At 44.5% G+C, this 7,382-nt stretch overlaps 1 protein-coding gene across 1 annotated transcript in view; it reads right to left on the reverse strand.

Annotated features, from left to right (window-relative positions):
• MARCO (macrophage receptor with collagenous structure) overlaps positions 1-6,866 on the reverse strand; it is a 65,530-nt gene extending 58,664 nt beyond the window's left edge. Inside the window, exons 1-2 of the mRNA XM_084643142.1 lie at positions 6,807-6,866; positions 934-1,091 (exon numbers count right to left, since the gene is read on the reverse strand). The gene's annotated coding sequence lies outside the window, so the exon portion shown is untranslated. The remainder of the gene's footprint in view (positions 1-933; positions 1,092-6,806) is intronic.
• Between the last annotated feature and the right edge of the window lie 516 nt (positions 6,867-7,382).

Genomic DNA, 7,382 nt, shown 5'->3' on the forward strand with positions numbered 1-7,382 from the left:
TCTCTGAGTTTGTGGGACCCTTGCCATAACGCATTATATGTCTTTACATAGCAGTTTCCATAAAAGCATAAGCAACATGTCTTTTGCCATAAATCTTTCCTCATCGTGAGCAATGAAGCAGTCAGATTTCATCCCACCTGTTGAAAAGTTGGTGCCAAGAAAGTTATTAGCCAGTGGGAAAGGAAGACAAAGTAGCTTACATGCGCTGCTGGCTACCAGCAAGACAGTCTGAGCTGGTGTCAGTACATGGGAAACCCATTTTAAAAAAAAACCACTTGGTGTCAAAATACATGTAACAGAATTTTCTGTGCAATGTGAAGGCAATCCCATGCTATACAATGAACTACAGCAAACAGCATTGCCAGCTCAGATACCATAGTGATGGGTGTTGAATATTTTAAAGAGAATAGAACGGAATAAATCCCCATGGGACTGATTCTGCCACCCTAACTCACGCTGAATCGCACCTCTGTCCACTAAAATCAGTGAGGCTACTCGTGTAATAAGATACTGTTCTGTGGGCCGGAGTATCTCAGACTTATTCACGTTGAGTAGTAACTTACTCCATGGCTTGTCCCAATGGATTGACTCATGGAACAAAGTACTACTGAGCATGAATGAATGCTAGTATCGGGCCCAGTGTGACTAACGATGGCCAAATCAAACCCTAAACTAGCATTATTAGATGTTAGGCCAGTTCACCATTTTTATTTTCGTAGCTGTTGTTTGCCCTCCATTTTTGGTCCCCTATTCTTGTTCACTTGTTTCCTAAGGCAGGAGAAATAGCGGCGGGAAAGAGTCACATGATATGGGTGATCTGCCCGACAATGAGAGACTATGAAGGAATGGTGCGCCCAGCACCAAATGCTGTCCCCCTAGTGGCAGCCATGCTTGCACTATCATCAAGAGAGAAGAGGAGAAGACTTCACTTACCCGCCCGGCTATCCTCGTGTTCCTGCCTCCATTGGTCCTGTGTGGTGTTCCTCCTGATCCTGTGTGAAGTTCCAAGTGGTCCCTGTTGTCATTTTTCAGTGGTCGTCTGTGTTCCAGTCATGATCCGTGGTCTGTGGTGTTACCTGTCCTGTGTGTCTCTGCAGAGATGGTGATGTACTTGATTATTTGATGTTCTCTGTAGCCACTTCTTTGTTCTGCGGTCCTGGCTTACTGCCAATATTAGGTGTTAACTACTGAGTGGTTTTATGGTTCTGTGGTTTGTTTAATAAAATACCTTGTTTGTTTATACTATACCTGCCTTTCCATTGCATTATTGGGATAAAGAAATCACCATTGGTGATAGATACAGTCAGGGAAAAGACCTGTGGGAGGGAGGGGTCCTTTATAAATATTGCCTCTCTTGGTTAAATTACTGTTCAGTAGTTTTGCCAATCAACATAGGCATTTCTTTATATATTTTTTAAAACTATAGTTTAATTTAAAGGAACACAATCCACTACTTCTGAAAAAATTTAAAGCCCCATCTTTCTTTATTACCATCTCTAAGTTTAACATTTCTCTCCCTACTCACTGGTTTTTGATTGATCAAAGTTAAATATACCCTTTTGTCCTCCATGTGGCAATGTTTATTTGCTTTTCCAAGGCTGCCACTATTTGTCACTGATGGCTTTTGTTTGATCAGTTCTCTGACTGTGCAGCCCTGTCCTTAAGTGAGCCGTGAGGAAACCTCTGGGGGAAGTTAATTCTTGGTGCATGGTATCGTGGTCTTGACCTCACCAATGCACCAAGATGTTGTGTGTGTCTAGTGTTCTAGAATGCAAGAAGCAATCTCTAAGGAAATCTGCCTTCCCCTAAAACACACTGAAAAGGCCATTCCTGCCGTCATCAAGTTTGGAGATATCCTCACTCTTAAGGTTCATGTACAAGGAAATTAGGGCTTTTACTCACTTCCTAGCCACAAAAATATATGGGAGCCAATTTGTATGATGCATCAACCCCATCTAAAAGGGCAAAAGTATCATGAGAAGCGCAAAAGACAAACTGACTTTCATAAAGCTTCTGCAGTGTAAGGAATCCCAATAAAAAGAGGCATGTGTAATAGTTTGCTTGCAGTACCTAAAGGAAACCACGAGATGTCGCTAGAAACAAGCATTTGAAAGCAAGCCCTTAACAACCCAAGAAAAAGCAACTGCAACATGGGCCATTTCAGCTTGTAATGTGTTCTGGGTGCCCCAGTCGCAGATGTGCATTACTGTGGGTATAAATTTAAAGGGCCAAATTCCCTGCTAGTGTAAACTAGTACTGCTTCATTGAAACCAACAGAACGATGACAATTTATGCCTACTGAGAATTTAGTCCAAAAGATTCTTTACCTGGCTGCTGAGGTCTGTATGCACCATGGATCCATAAAGGAATTTAGGCACTACTGCAATTCACACAACCCCCACTCAGCTAACACTTAACCCTGTAAGGGCCGCAACTCACTGGGCACCAAAATGTTTGCAGTAAAACTCTCCTAGGCCTTTAAGTTTCTGCCTCTGGGCACACACACTGCTCCTCCCTCAGGCAGGTGCCCAGACAGCTATCTCAGCCCAGTAGGATCCTCAAACAGGGGAATGATAGATGGGCCAATGCTTATCTTGTCTCCAGGGCCCGAGCACCACAAAACAGCTAGAGGGGGCCCACCTTATAACTAGGCTTGGGAGAATTAGAATTTTACTGGTAAATATAAGTAAGTGTCAATTTCACTGGACACACACAAACCAATGAAAATATATTTCCATTGATAATTAAAATGTATGGGTAAAGTAAGAAAAATGCAGCTTGAGAACATAGCAGAGCTTGATTTAAGGATATTTACTGTGTATATTTTGTCATGTGATGATGACAAATTGTGTTTTAATGGCTATAAAGCTTTCATTTTTTGAATAAATATCTACTGTCATTAATTATTGACTAAGCCCCCATAAGTTCCAGCAACTGTGCAAATTTAAATGGATAAAAATAAAAAAGGGCTAAAAAACAAAACATCGACATTATCCATCAACACTAAAAAAAACCAAAAAAAACCAACCACCACCACCAAATTCTGCCAAGCCTATTTATAACCTTTAGCCTAGAGTACTCACCCCAGTTTAATTCCCCCTTCTGCCTGATAAGGAGAAAGGATTTGAACAGAGGTTCCCTACCTCTCAGGTGAGGGCCCTAGAACATTGGACTATAGAGTCATCATCACTCTCTGACCTAGTTAATCTTTATTTAATACAAAATGGATGTTCTTCAACAGAAGAGATTCTCACATCAAATAACCCACATCTCAGTGACTAGGGCACTCACCTAAGAGGTAAAGAACCCCGCTGCAAATCCCTTCTCATCAGGCAGAGAAAGAATTGAACTGACGTCTCCAACATCCTGAAAGAATTCCCCAACCATTGGTCTAAAGGTTATAAGGGAGGCTGCTGTCTCCTCAGCTGGTGTGTGTGAAGTTAGGAAGGCACCATTCTTGCAAGAAATGGTTTAGGTGCCTAAACCACCTGCTCCAGGAGAAGGTGTTATGGACTGGGATGTAGGAAGGCTGGCCTAGTAGTCAGAGCAGGAGTCAGGGCTAGTGGGCAGAGCAGGCATCCAGCGTGGGCCATGAAGACAAGGGTCAGCACCAGAGTCAACTGCCAGTTACTCGAGCCAGGGGTGAAGCCAGAGTCAGGACCAGTAACTGATGACTGGAGGCAAGGCTTAAGGGCAGGAACTGGAGGAGAAGCAAGGATCAAGCATGGAGCAAGAGCAAAGGCAGGGATGAAGCTTGCACAAGCAGAATCTAATACAGCCACAACAGGAAATCAAAATCACCTTGCTGCTCTGACAAACTTCCTGTGCCTCCTTCTGACTTAAAGAGCACAGTTGGACCAACCAGTGGAGCCAGGTGATCCTCCAATCAGAGTTCCCATGGGTGGTGCCTTGGCTGAGGCTATTTATAGTCTTACTAGTTTCCCAGCCTGCAAAATTTCAGCAGACAGTGGGTGGAGGCCAGGATGTGGCTCTCTGGAGACTTCCAGTCCTGGGTTCAAGACCTGGACTATCACAAAAGTCTCCTGGTTATGGCTCATAAGCAGAGAAAGCCCCAAACTCTCTGAGGTGAGTGGGGCTTAGGTAAAAGCTCTCCCATTAGCTAGTTTAGGCAACTCCCTGCCTAGTATTCTGGCTTTTGTACATCCCAGCCTCAGGTGCCTATTGCACACCAAACCTAGGCACCTCAATCAGGCCTTGTGGATTCCAGTGATTTCACAGGGGCTTAAAAGTTAGGTGGTGTGATGGTGGGGACTGCAACACCTACACACTTTTGTGGTTGTGGGCCCCAGATCTTTGACAGGCAAATTAAAAAACAGACTCAGTAAATCAATAGCCAAATAGCCTTGGCACCTAAACCATTAATAGCAGTTGTGTTCTTTAAAAGAAAATGAATTAGTACTAAATGCACACTTTAAAAACTAGATGACCAAAAGGGCCAAATTTTTCTGTCACTTACCCCAGGGCAATGCCATTGGGATAACACAAGTGAGGTCACCCCATGTTTACATCAGTAAATTTTACCCACGAGATTTCAGGGTGGGGCCTTCCACATAGGACTTGCACAGGAGACGAAAATGTAAGATCTTGGAGGTCACTGCCAATGGTCAGAGGGGTAGAGTAGAGCTGTTCAGGTACATATAGGAGGCATATGGGCCATGACTTCCCCTGTCCCCCAAGGTAGTTAAAGATGGTGCGGGTAGGTTCTTAAGAACATCTTTTACATGAAGACAATGGGACTGGGCCCAGCAGGACAGAGTCCACAATCTGTTAGTATTGTGCTCAATTCCAGAATTCAGCCTGTCCGGTGGTACTAATGTTGTTACAGTTGTTCTTTCTTACCATCTTCTGCCAGTCAAGCTCCACCACAACTCCTAGGCTGGCCCTATTTCTCTCTCTAACAGCGGGGACAGGAGAAGACGCAACAGCTTCATACCAGCTACCATCCACCCTTCAACAATGGAACTCTAATGGGAGGAGAGCTTGTGATGTCTCCATTCGAGCAGCATAGGACCCTGCTCAGGCATAGGTCTGATCCAGTGGCAGGAACGGTGGAAGGAAGCTCTCTACGTTTGTCTAATCAAAATATTAAGACAATAGGGCTACTTTTAGGAGAAAGGCAGATTCTGGGGAGAAGTGTGTCTTAATTGGGCCAAATCCTCAGCTGGTGTAAAGCTTCATATCTCTATTGAAATCAATGGAGCTATACCAATTTGCATCAATAGAGAAAATAGCCTAATGGGCAAATGAATTGTTCTTTCTCTCACAGCATCACACTGGTGAAATGTTTTCTGGCAAAGGAAGTCCTGAAGGGGGAAATGTTCATATTGATAAACCATTGGAGAATGTGAGCTGTTCAACAACACAAGCCACCAGAACAAATTGCCATGGGGGGCCTTGAAGCCCCTTGCCAGTTAATGTGGTCAATAAAGGGACAAGATCAGGGTTACTGAGCTTTAGAAGAACTTCTGGATTACTGTGAAGGCAAGTAAGCCATGTACTAAATCAATAAGTAACCAAAAAGGGGGTCACATGGCTTTGTGAGGTTACACACACACACATGCGTTGGCTTGTTTAGGATGACAAAAAAGTCACAGACATGGATTCTCTGCACCAGAAATTAGAGCTGGAATTATCTCTGTCAGTGCAAAAGAGAAAGCGTAAAGGCTTGCCAGAACCCCGAAACGAATCTGGCCCTGTAAGGGCTTGTCTGCACTGTGCTGCAGAATGGACTATAGGGGTGTGAATTGCAGGAGGTGTGAATTTCAAACAGGACTATGTTAAGTGTTAGAAAGTCGACTGTGGGTAAAGAGGTGGTAGAGGTTTCCAAGGCAATCAGCCATGTGGTTTACCCCAAGGTGGCAGGCATAAAAGATATTCCTGAAGTAATTCATGGCCTTGAGAGAATGAGGTTTCCAAACTGTGCTGGGGCCATGGATGGGACTTGTTTGTCCTCCTCAAAGAGCACATGAAAACTCTAAAGGCCATTACTCCATTGTTATGCAGGCCTTCGTAGACCACATTGGGAAAGTTCACAATCCCAGGGTTTTTCATTGTTCAGGCATCTACATTCATGGACAGGCTGGGACATTAGTCCCACCAAATGCCATTGTCATCAGTGGAGTTACTGCCCCCACCATTATCCTGGGGGACCCCCACAAATCCCCCCCTTTCCTTGATTTATGAATCTGTATCCTGATTTCAGTGGCCCTGGCAAAAGATGGTTTAATTACACTCTCAGCAGGTTGCTAAATATGCTTTTGACAGATTGAAATCCCATTGGAGATGTTTACAGACCCGTTTGTGTTCCAGGATCATCAAGAATGTGCATATTACTGTGGCTTGCTGGGCTTTTCACAATCTCTGTGAAGCCAGAGGTGAACCATTTCCCCCTGACTGGATCTATGACAGCTAGGGGCCGCTGAATCAGTATGCTCAGCCAGAAAGTCTGCTTAGCACTACTGTAGCTGGATGCACCCAGGCAGAAGATGCATTGTGGTCCCACATTATGGACTTGTATGGCCCAAGGGAAGAGGGGGAATAATGCTTTATGATGTGCTTGTAGGGTGAGGGTTGGGGTTTCAGTGCTGGGGAATTGGTGGGAGGTTGATGGCCATGCAATGAGCTTATGAATGACATGACCACTTCTCAGTTTTCTCTGCTGAGCTCTGTCCACCTCCCTTGGCCCCCATTCCTGTTCCAGAAACTGTGAAGCAAATGCCTGCTCCTGCACTGAAACCCCATCCTTAAGCTGTACAGCCAGCCCGACCTTTTCTCTTGCCTCTCACCATGCTTTTACTCTAGCTGTAAGTCCGTCCCTCTGTCTTTGGTACTGAGCCTATTTGTTGGCCCTCTCCAGAACTTCAACCGTTAGGTCATAACAGAAACACTTCCTCTTGGAACCATCTGTGGGAGTATATGTTGGCCCAGGTTTCAGATGCAATGTGGGCAAGCTATGGAGGCACTGCAGCTAGTAGAGGTCAAAGGCCCTGAAATAGGACATGATACAGAGGGTTATTGTCTCAAGTAGCTCAGTGCAGGAGCACAGAAAAAATCCTTGTATAATTTCAGATAATGTTACTTTTCCAAACTGAACTTCCGTCTATTGTGAGAGGGATGCTTCAGACCACAGACCCTCCCTAGACAGAGCTGGGTTAATCGCAATGAAAGAAGTGCAGAGACAATGGTAAGTAAAAAAGTCAAAGCTGTTTTTTGTTTTCTAAAAATTGCAGAACTCTTTGGGTTGGGGCTAGGGGGAGTGCCATCCATGGCTGTGCTGCAAAAGCTTTTTCTAGCATTTCAGGCCTTCCACGTTTTGGAGGATACCACTGTTCTTGTGGTGCCTGAGGGAGATGTTATTCCAA

Source organism: Lepidochelys olivacea (assembly GCF_965140295.1).
Source record: "Lepidochelys olivacea isolate rLepOli2 genome assembly, chromosome: 11".
NCBI classification, from domain to species: domain Eukaryota; kingdom Metazoa; phylum Chordata; order Testudines; family Cheloniidae; genus Lepidochelys; species Lepidochelys olivacea.